The sequence below is a fragment of the Ipomoea nil genome, unplaced genomic scaffold, assembly GCF_001879475.1.
Source record: "Ipomoea nil cultivar Tokyo-kokei standard unplaced genomic scaffold, Asagao_1.1 scaffold1262, whole genome shotgun sequence".
Taxonomy (NCBI): Eukaryota; Viridiplantae; Streptophyta; class Magnoliopsida; order Solanales; family Convolvulaceae; genus Ipomoea; species Ipomoea nil.
In genome coordinates this window covers 1,070,639-1,082,034 of record NW_017617690.1, presented here as the reverse complement: position 1 = coordinate 1,082,034, position 11,396 = coordinate 1,070,639, and the positions used below count along the sequence as shown (strand labels likewise).

Sequence of the window (11,396 nt, the reverse complement as noted above, 5' to 3'; positions counted from 1 at the left end):
TCTTCTGTATGAGAAAAAAATTGTGTGTGTGTTGTGGGTTTAAGCCACAGTGGATGCGATATTATGAACATATATTACATTGTAATATAGACATGAGTATTAAAAAAAATATACACATCAACATAGTTAACCTTTAAAATTAACAACATTAGAATTTACTCTTAATTTTATAATTCAAATTAAACAAAATCATATATTATAAAGACCTTTTCGATACATAATTGAGTATGAACCTTTTCATTAAACAAGTTACTTTCACATAAGATGAAATGTTTTATGCATAAACATATCAAGTGGCAAATGAGCTTTCTTTGTGGGGGAGAATTTCGAGATAACCCGGGTTCGATTCCCAGAAGTGATGATCCCCTTTGGGCCAGCTTCTGTGCCTCTCGGAGCGAACCGGATGGATCTGGATCGGACCGTTAAACGGACAGAGAAAGACCCGAACCACAATGTGTGGTTGTCACCAAAAAAAAAAAATCATATAGTATAGGAAGTTCAGTTTGTGTAGTAAAAATTTAAAAAAAGTTTGAGGTATATTCAGTGCTTGATATGGATTCTCTCTTTAATTTAATTTAATAATTTATTTACCCTTTCAAAAAGAATAAATAAATCAATTTCAGTAAAACAAATTCATTTTTCCATACGGTCTTATATTTAAAATTTATAAATAAAGTAATTTGTATAAAAAAACTTTTTAAATAAATCACTCTTATACAATTTGACTCCAAATAGAGTAACAAAAATACCTAAATATTACTCGTACGAGCTTAACTCAATAGTTCAGTAGACAGTATTTGGGAGGTGAGATCAAGGTTTGAACCTCAGCGGCGGCAGTGTGAGAATTATACTCAAAATGAGTAAATCCCTTGTGCGCACCAGCATCAAATTTAGGTTTGAACCTCAACGGCGACAGTGTGGGAATTATGCCTAAAATGGCCAAATCCCTTGTGCGCACCAGCATCGACAATGTATCAAAAAATACAAACTAACCAAATTTGTTTAACAATTTAGTAGGATATAATCTTTTTTTTTTTTTTTGAGCAATGACTGTGTTACAATGTAATATCTCTTCGTACATACTTTTTCAACCTATTAAAGCACGTACAATTATCCAGCTTGACCAAGGACTATCGCCATCCCGCTTGACCACAAAACAGGATATAATCAATTGTACTATATCGGCAACTCTTTGTAGCCTTGACTCCCGGTTGGAACAATGACTTGCCGGCGGAAAAAGGGACAAGAGGAGTGAGAAACTAGCCACATATCAACGCACCCTACATGGAAGTCATGACCACACGGCAGTAGCACTCGGATTTTGTCTCCGACCACATATTCCGTCAGACAAATAACACATAATGAGAATGTTTTGTTTTGTTCACCTGCAAAACTAAGCTCCGGTAATGATTTTAAAGTCTTTCTACTCAAACCTTTGATTGCCGGAGTAGCTATCCGGCAAAACAACCACGCATAAAAAGCAGCGAATAAAACGTAGATAATAATTGCCCATACAGCAATCAAAGCAAACAAGATCGGTAGTTTGATACTATTAATTTTTGATGAATCTAATGTTGATGACAACATGTCGGAAAGGTTGCTAAAATTAAAAAATTTACCATATATGATTAGATTAAAAATTTACTTTCAAAAAAAAAAAAAAAGATTAAAAATTTACTCCATACAATAGTAAAATTGAATTAAAATTTTATGAAAGTTTCAAATGTGGAGATTTTGTCGAACTGCCTACTTGACTTTTAGAAAGTTGCCATTTTAAATTTAAATGAGTAAACTTATTAATATAAAGATTTTGAACAATTATTTACTATTTGAAATTCAGCATATAATTTTTACTCATTCAATTTTGGATATTTCGTTATAAATTTCATATTTGCTTATTTTATGTTTCCCGAAATTCTAATTAAGTTTCTAAATATGTAACTTAATATGGTCATTCATTAACATAAAATTAAGGGCAAATACCAATTTTGGTCCCACGAGTATTAACAAAATGACGGTTTTGGTCCACATGTTTAATTCCTACCAATTTTCATCTGCAATTATTGTTTTAGTACCAATTTTAATCCACAACTATTATTTTAGTACCAAAATTCATCACGTCAATCACCCATCTATTTAAGACATCCCGAAATCTAAAAATTTTAAGGGCACTTTCATCCTTTTCAACTTACGATTTCAATTTGAACATAAATAAATAAATTTATGCCCTAAGATTGATCCCAATTCGCAGTTCTCATCTTCATCCTACCTTAATTTGATGAGGAAAACTGCGAATTTGGATAGATCTTAGGGCTTAAATCCCTTTATTCATGCTCAAATAGGGATCCTAATTTGAAAGCACGAAACTATCTTTAATAATTTCATATTTCGGCATGTCTTAAACGAAGGGGTGACCAGCGTGATGAATTTTGGCACTAAAATAATTGTTGTGGATAAAAATTGATACTAAAACAATAGTCGTGGATGAAAATTGGTAGGAATTAAACATGTGGACCAAAACGTTCATTTTATTAACACTCGTGGGTCCAAAATTGGTATTTGCTCTAAAATTAATTAATGTAAAATGCTAACTTTTAAATATATATTTTAACCTCGGCCTCGCCCCGGTGACGCGGTCAAACTATAACCGCTACCGTCTTTGCATGGGGCGGTTACTGGAGAGTTTTTGGTATAAAAACTGTCGTTTGTCATGTTATTACATAATCTTCTTAACTTGAAATTACATATCTTGTACTCTCACGAATCATTAATACAAAACTTTTTCTCTTTAAGCCATGGTTGAAAAAATCTTTAGGCGCTCCTCGGACGCTTGGGGGCGCCTAAGCGTCCATGTATTTTTTATTTTTTAAAAATTTGTTTAAATTATTTTAATTTTTTAAGACTTGATAATTATAAACTACTCTCTATGTCCCATATTGTCTGTCATGTTTACTATTCATTGGTCAAATAAATTCTTTCTTTATTGTTTATTTTTTTTTAGTAATTTTTAATTATTTTTAAATTTGATTTGTTGTGTTTTATAGTAATTTTAATGTATTTTCTAAATATATAAAGTTTATATACTAATACTAAATGTATTTTCTGAACGGAGAAGCCATTGCTTATTTGTCAACCATGGCAGCTTGTTGTTGTTTGCCTCTTTTTTTTTCTTTTTTTTTCTTTTTTAAGATTTGAACCGAGAAGTCATCGAGTTTCTCCGTCCAAACTGAACGGAGAAGCCCACCGGCTTCTCCGTCAACCATGGCAGCTTGGCAAAGCTGCCATGGCGTTACTGATTGCTTTTTTCTTTTTAAAAAAAAAAAATTGAAGGGAGAAGTCAGCGGGTTTCTCGGTCCAAACTGAACGGAGAAGCCCACCGGCTTCTCTGTCAACCATGGCAGCTTGCCTTTTTTTTTTTTTTTTTTTTTTTTAAAGATTTGATCGGAGAAGTCAGCTTGCATCAATCTTAGACTTCATTTGCAGCTCTATAGGCACCTCCTTCGCCGGACACCCGTTTCCTGTGACGGCGACATCGCTCGCTAGCGTCAGAGCAACAGGACATTCACTTGTTGCCGCTCGTCAGAGCAACAGGACCCTTATCCCTTTACTTATTTATGGTGTACTTATTTCTATATTGGCGTCTTTTTTAGTGAGATTAACATGTTTTTATGTATGCAATTCTTGTCGTTGAGTATAGATGAATGAATGCATCGGTTTGGTGATGATTAATTTTGCTTGAATGAATATCATGTGATCAATTCATGTTGGTATTATTGTATGTATAGAGTAGTAATCTTGTCAATGCTTGCATAGTGTGAATGGATTACTTCGAAATTAAAGAGGTCTAGTACTCTAGTAAACGTGTTGTTATTCACTCAACTGGTTCTTTTTGCCTATTTCCTCTATTTTTGAAGCTCAAGTGGGCCAGGGGCAGCTGAGTTTGTTTGTGACATCTTGAACTTTATTAATGACCAAGACCTAAGAATCAAAATGGTTACGAAGCCTTTGAGAAGGTACATTTAATCTTTGAGATGGTCTTATTTAGCACCTTTTCTTTTCCATGGTATGATTGGTATCTCTGCTGAAAGTTGACTTAATAAGTAGAAAATTGCATTGTCATTCACTTTCCACTATTATAACTTTTGGTCTAAACTTTACACTCTATTCAAGAATTTCCCACTTTTCCCATCCATGTTATGAAATGCACAGAAAAAAACATACACAAATTAGGTGCGCATCACAAAAAACGCGCCATTAGATATGAATAAATATACCATACAATGTTCGGGAATACACTATTGGTGTGTTTCACTATGGTGTGTTTTATTACACTATTGGTGCATGTTGTCAACACTGTTGGTATATTCTAGAACCCGGCCGCTATAAATGGCCACTGTAATTACCATAACACCCCCACTTACCAAAACGCGCGAAAATCCTAAAATCCTCAGAATTAGCCACTGCCGTTAGATTAAACTGATTCAACGACACAGATACGACCACACCGCCACACCTAATGACATGACCACATATGAGCGCTCTTAAGCTTATATATATATATATATATATATATATATATATATATATATATATATATATATGTGTGTGTGTGTGTGTGTGTGTGTGTGTGTGTGTGTGTGTGTGTGTGTGTGTGTGTGTGTGTGTGTGTGTGTGTGTGTGTGTGTGTGTGTGTGTGTGTGTGTGTGTGTGTGAGGACAAATCATATCCATACAATCATAGAGATTTAATTGATGAGATCGTTCTACATAGTAGTATAATTCACGCCTAAAATAATTAACAAAGGGCAAATAAGAGATTTCAGAGCATGTTTAATTACAAAAGGAATGCAATCCCGTAAAATATAAGTGGAGGAGTTGTAATACAGAAGGGAATCAAACACTAATTACGATCGTGGGATGTTCATCAGCGAATGAGGAATACAGACGAGGTGGGAGAAGTTCTTCTATCCGCAGCCATGGACGCAAGCGAAACCAGTGGTAATGGAACATCCATGAACGACAAGCAACGACTACATATTTTCGGAGACAACAATTGATGAGGAAGACGATGAAGGGCAGGCGGACGAGAGTATGAAACCGGAATAACAACCCGGATGAGAATTTTACGTTTCGGTATAATGAATTGAAAACTGTGTGCACTTAAGCATAAAAATGAAAGCCAATATTTACTATGTTGTGTGCCCCTATTGTGCACGGCATATTGCAGTAAATATAGCCTAGAATGAACGTTGAACGACTTGGAAATCAGAAGAGTGGGCTAACAATCTGAAATGTGTGCAGGTACGAACTGGTATTTGTGCCATTCACCAGGATAGACAACCACAAAAAGTGCTAACTTTTGGAGCGGGTCTTATAGTAAAGGAAGATATATCATCTTATGTGTCGCTCCTAGATGCTTTTAAACGATGTATGGGACACACACCAACTTGTATCATGACAGACCAAGACGATTTGTGGCTCTTATATTGCATTTCTCTGTTCGTCACTTGTGTTTTTTTGGAAACGGTGTGTGCATAAGCCAATAACAACGTGTGCAATATATTACTCATTCTTGCACTATATTTTTTTCTTAGTTTTGGTAGTGTGTGTATTTTAGCATCACAATGTTGTTTTTTTAGTGTCTGCATAGTTTTTTTTTTTTTTTTTGCTCACACATGCGCATTTGTGGCTGCACACATGCCCATCTTTATATATTTGTGTGCACGATTATGTGTAGTTGTGTGCTTTATATTCTTCGAAGTTTTGCGGTATACTTAGTGGTGTGTGCTACGTGTATATGTTGTCTAGTTTCCTAGTATTTTTGTGATTCCATATATTCATGTGCTTTGATGAGTTCATGATTTTTTTAGTTCTTTTCGTTGATCATAAATGTTTGTTTTCTTCTTGTTCTTTTTTTTTTTTGGTGGATTTGTCCTCGTACTGATTTTTTTCCCCATTCTTTGTCGTGATCACAATTACTATTAGCTAAGATTTCAGTTCAAAACTGCAATTGTATCTGACAGCATATTATGCATTATCCCAGAATAATTACACACTTCGTTAAAAAAAAAAAAAAAAAAAAAACTGCCCGAGCCCCTATACTCCATTCCAATGATTTTAAACTGTATGTACTCTCAAAATATTACGAATTCAAGGCCGCATCTGCGAAAGAATAGTGATCACGCCTATATACACTAGTACAAAATTGAACATAGAAAATTGAACATAGAAGATTGACCATAGGCCACCATTGTTAAAAGAATAGTTGCCTAATCTTAATCCAAATATTCACTTTTTTATTTATTTAAAGAAAAATTAATTTATAATAAGCAACCGTTTCTAATAAAAATGGTTGCCTTAAAAGCAATTGTTTTATAATAGACAACCATTTCTATTAAAAATGGTTACCTAATATTAACCCTAGTTCTCAAAAATGGAACGCATCTCAGATCTAAAACAATCTTCATCCACAGGTCGATCGCTGCTCCCTGCTCTATACCACCACAACCATCGTCCCAACCCCGCCGCGCCGACCACCGATCGATGTCTCCCCGAGTCGCCGACACAATGACACAACGACCGCCACCACCGCCGAATCAGGTTCGCCTTCTTGCTCCCTTAATCCCTTTTTAGTTTTGGAAGCTATGCCCCTTCAGGTCTTGCACAATATTAGTGTGTCTCTCTTTTAGGGCTTTTCCATTTTCCACGGTAAATCCTTGATTAAAATGCTTTAGAGGAATCTCCCCTTGCTTAGTCGTAGGATGCTGTTAGCGAGTTTCTTTATGCCCTTACATTTTTCTTATAAGTGAATGTTTCACTTTAAAGTGACTTTTCACTTGATCGAAGCTGCCAAATGGCTTCAGGTATACTGTAAGAGATTTTGTTCACCCACTTTTGCATTGCAATTTAAGACAGGATTTTTGAACTATGGGAGCTACTAGTTTAGACTAGAAGATGAACTGGTCAGGCTAAGTTGAGCAACTCTTTAGCTTTTGCATCCGTGTTTAGGATTGTTCAAGACCGCCCCTAAACTCACCCTATTTGGCTTCTACTTCTTGCTTGCTTTTGTCGGCGCCACTAGTAAATTCCTTATCTCTTTCCCTCTTCCTCGAATTGAATTGCATTGAATTTAATTTAATTGAATTTCTTCTAGCTATATATCCTTTTTTTTTCCTGAAATTTTATAAAATTAAGGTGATATTCATTTTGGTAGTAAGATTTACGGAGTAATAGATTGCTAGCGACTTTAATTTCTGCAGCTAGTTTCATCTATGCTGTATTTCGACTTGAAATAGTTGAAAATATTAATTGTATTTATCATGCTGTAATTTTTATTATTATTTTTTCATTTTATTCTGCCTTTAGCATTATGTTAACTGTAAAACTGATCTTTACTTGTGGTTCTTTCAATGCTTCAACTGTGCCATACAGTTCCAGCAGGCATTTATGGTAATTTCCTCCCACTTTATAGAAAACTTGCTATATTATGTCTTCATTTTGAAAATTCTAATAGTCTGTCATTTGACAATGCAGGTCTTTTGCCTTGTTGCTTTGGAGAAGCCTATTTCTCTTAAACCTGAGCACATACGAGATGAGAAAGTGAAGGTGCGTATCTAAGAATTTTCTAGATGTATTGTCAATGCACTAACAGGGACCTAACATTTTGCTGGATGATACCCTTTCAAGTGAAGTTGACAAGAGCTTATTAAATGATGTTAAGGATTCTGTTGTAGCCTAAACTATTTCCTCTTCATATTTCATGATTTGGGCCCTTACCTCGAAATGGGACTAAATTCTTTTTAACAGGTTTCAGTGGGGTGCTCGAGAAGGACCCCTTTGTGATGAGCCCATCAGAGGTGTCAAATTCAAAATAGTTGATGCAAAGATTGCACCTTGGAACAGGCCAGATCATCCCAACCGCAAGACAGGTGGCTTACTCATCCTTCCTTATGGCTACCCCAAGGCTTATGGAACCTATATATTATGTGGAGTAGACCAAAACTACAAGTTTGATGTTGCATAGGAACAAGCTGAATATTTAATGACTTTATTTCCTAGATTTGTTTGCTTAGCCATTGTATTTGCCAATGGAATAGCTTGTTATTTGCATGCCAGTCCATGTAAACCTTCTCATTATCTACTTCTAGATTATGAGCCTATGTTGTGCTCTTAGTATAATCTACCATCTACCATAGCTTTGTGGTAGAAGTGCCTAACAGTCACAATATAATACACTTGTCATTTGTTTGTTTTACTTACTAGCTTATGTGATAACTTTGCTTACTTTACCAAAATCGGTAAAATCTCTCCATGATATATAAACCATCTTATTGTATAGAGACTGAAGTTTTGAAATCATGGACTTGAATGTTGAAACTAAGATCTAATATTTTCTTTTGTAGCTTTCAATTAATTTTAATTTAGAATTGTAAATATGTAATTGTACATGGTGCTTTTCTGTCTTTCTCTTATTGGTTAGTTAGCGGATTTCTGCATCTGTTTCTTAACATTTGAATCATTAGAAATAGAATATTTTATGAACACATTTCTGACTTTGGTGCAGGTATGCTAGTGCACTAGAGCGAAATCCAGAAGATTACGATGCACTCTACAACTGGGCACTAGTTCTTCAGGTATAGTTATTTTCATTTAGGGTTTTTTCCTTAAGCTTCTCTTCCTGACATTTTTCTTTTTTACCTCCCTGCTTTAAACTTTCACTAACAAAGCAGTGATTCTGTAAATTTGAATTAATTTGTCTCTAAACCATATATTTTTTCCCTCCTGCAGGAAAGTACGTGCTGACAATGTTGGTCCAGATTCTGGTACACCTTCAAAAGATGCTTTGCTTGAAGAGGCATGTAAAAGGTATGAGGAGGCAACTCGGCTTTGCCCTAGACTAAATGATGTAAGCATATAGACCTTCATTTGGAGTGCCATTTTTGACAACTACTACATTAACTCACTCCAGAAAGTTCACAATTCAATATGTAGATGACTGCTGTTAGAGTTTGAGGTGTAATCATTACCTGAAATGTGTTCATTGAGAGTGGAGGCTTATTATAATTGGGCTATAGCCATCTCAGATAGAGCAAAAATGTGGGGTCGTACAAAAGAAGCAGAAGAACTTTGGAAATAGGTAAATTTTTAGCTGTATTATGGAACCATACTGTATGCTTAGTCATTTGTCAAATATCTTCCTCCTTTTATCCACATTTGAGTCAAATGTATTCCTTAAAAAAATTATATACACTATGATAATGAAAATTTTCACTTTGACTCAGTTCTTTACTAGTGAATTTTATATGCAAATTTATTCAACAGTAATGAGTGAACAATTTGTGGTGCAAACCTTGTTACTCTTCTTTCTGCCTTTGTTTTGTTCTCGGTTAACATTATGATTAATTTTAATCAACAGAAAATCTTTAAATGTTTTCCAGCTATTTTTAACCCTTGCCCTTGCAATTTTCAGGCAACTAAAAACTATGAAAAAGTCGTTCAGCTCAATAGGAACAGTCCTCAGGTAACCTCTAACTCAGCCCAACTTACCCATGTTAAAACACTTTTTTTTTTGCTTTCCAAATTCTATTTGTAGGTTCTATCTACCCAGGGATACCTCATCTTTATATCATAATTTCCCATGCCCTTATATCTTTTTTGTTGTCAGTTCTTTGTTACTTTCTTTTTATAGCTTGCAAAATTGTTGTCTCATTATTCTGATGCAACTATATTTTTGAAAGTTTCTGAACATCTCTTGATCTGAGTCATCATGCAAGCCTTGTTAGCTGGCTAATGCTGCCTTTTAATTTTTATTTCAAAGTATTTCCCTTCTCTTACTTAAATTTTTAATCCAGGCACTCAACAACTGGGGACTGGCTCTAAAGGTATCCCTACTTAGTCATTGCTTAATATTCTTTAATATGTTAGAATCTTACCATATGTTTTATATTTTTCTTGTGAAGGAACTTAGTGCAATTGTCCCTGCTCGATAAAAGCAAACAATTGTTAAAACTGCATCGTTGTCTTTGTACTTGCAAATTTTATTCCCAGAATTTGGGATGCATTCCATCCGAATCCCCAACTCATTCCCCATATGTGTTTTTTAAAGTTAATCTACGAAATTAGTTATATCTGTTCAAATTAGATTAGATATGGAGTAAATATTTGTGTTATTACTTATTAATTTAATTTAATTTTGGTGAAATTAGGTATTCGGGATTGTGTAGAATGACACGGAAGTGGGTGAATATACTGAAGCAAATAGACGCAAGAGATCCGTTTCGTATTGAAATGACCGATGCCCTTCTCGAAAAGCTGTAAGCTTTTTAATGCTTCGCTGCTTAATTGCTTTTCTTTGTCATTTGGTTTTTTATTAGCTCCCCATAATTAGTTTGTCAAAGAGAATGCCATTTAAGCTCAAACAGTGTTGGGGAACTTAAGAAAAACATAAATGAAAGATTCAGTGCAGACATTTCAGATGAATAGAAAAGAGAGAAAGGGGTATACTTTCTGCATACTATGGGTTCAGGCTTAAGTATACTTTAGTGTGATGGTATATATTAACATATGCATCGCTTTTGTTTCTAGTCATGAAGTTAGGGACCCAGTGGTTTAACTGGGATTCAATTTTGTAGCAAATTCAGAAGATGAATGAAATTTAAAATGGATAAGTAATAAGGGCTTCTTTTCTGCCCAAACCTTCTGTTTATCCGGTCTTTATATTTTGTATTTCATGTCATTGAATGCAATGTCTTAATATATGCTCCTCTTTGCTTTACAGGTATAACATGGGTGCGATATCAGAACGGAAAAGTTTAGCTATCAGTGTCATCCTTCTGTAGGTAAGTAAATATTTAGATGTCCTATTGCAAACATGATTTATGTACATTATATATCTGGAACTAAGCTTAACATGATTTATTTACGTCCTACCATGTTTTTAGGCTGCCGATGTACTCGCTCAGATAGAAAAGGCCAACAAGAAAAGGCTGGGAATTGAGGTATAACATAATATTTTGTACATAATCTGTGTGCTTGGAGCAACAGCTAACAATGCACTTTATTTATGCAGTGGGGAAAGGCAGAAGAGGAAAGTTTCAAGGCAAAAATTGAAGAGAAATATGACAGAGACTCAGAGAGGGTGATCCGTATTACTCTACATCAAGACTTTGGGATGACGGTGTAATTGATCCAGCCGACACGAGAAATGTCTTAGGCATTTGAGAGCGATAGTCCGTATTCTATCGACGACATAAATGAGCTTCGAGAGCATTGGTCAAAGTACTTCTTTTCAGAATGCTTATAACTTTTATTTTATTGATAAAAAGTATTTTGTTTTGATGATAATATTGAGTTGGACATGTTTTGATGATATTATTGTATTGAAGTACTTCTCTTATT

The 11,396-nt window shown here is 34.7% G+C and overlaps 2 long non-coding RNA genes across 3 annotated transcripts; both read left to right on the top strand.

Moving 5' to 3' along the window:
• Positions 1–6,513: 6,513 nt before the first annotated feature.
• Positions 6,514–8,000, top strand: LOC109184549. Its single transcript, XR_002054811.1, has 4 exons — positions 6,514–6,599; positions 7,431–7,448; positions 7,533–7,604; positions 7,806–8,000. It is a non-coding gene; the product is annotated as an uncharacterized LOC109184549 (long non-coding RNA).
• A 559-nt stretch (positions 8,001–8,559) lies between these two features.
• Positions 8,560–11,355, top strand: LOC109184548. 2 transcript variants are annotated; one of them, XR_002054809.1, is made up of 9 exons: positions 8,560–8,632; positions 8,787–8,904; positions 8,991–9,135; positions 9,469–9,519; positions 9,851–9,880; positions 10,205–10,312; positions 10,777–10,837; positions 10,940–10,996; positions 11,068–11,355. It is a non-coding gene; the product is annotated as an uncharacterized LOC109184548 (long non-coding RNA). The 2 variants fall into 2 exon arrangements; XR_002054810.1 differs by having other exon boundaries at positions 9,052–9,135; positions 11,068–11,349.
• Positions 11,356–11,396: the final 41 nt, after the last annotated feature.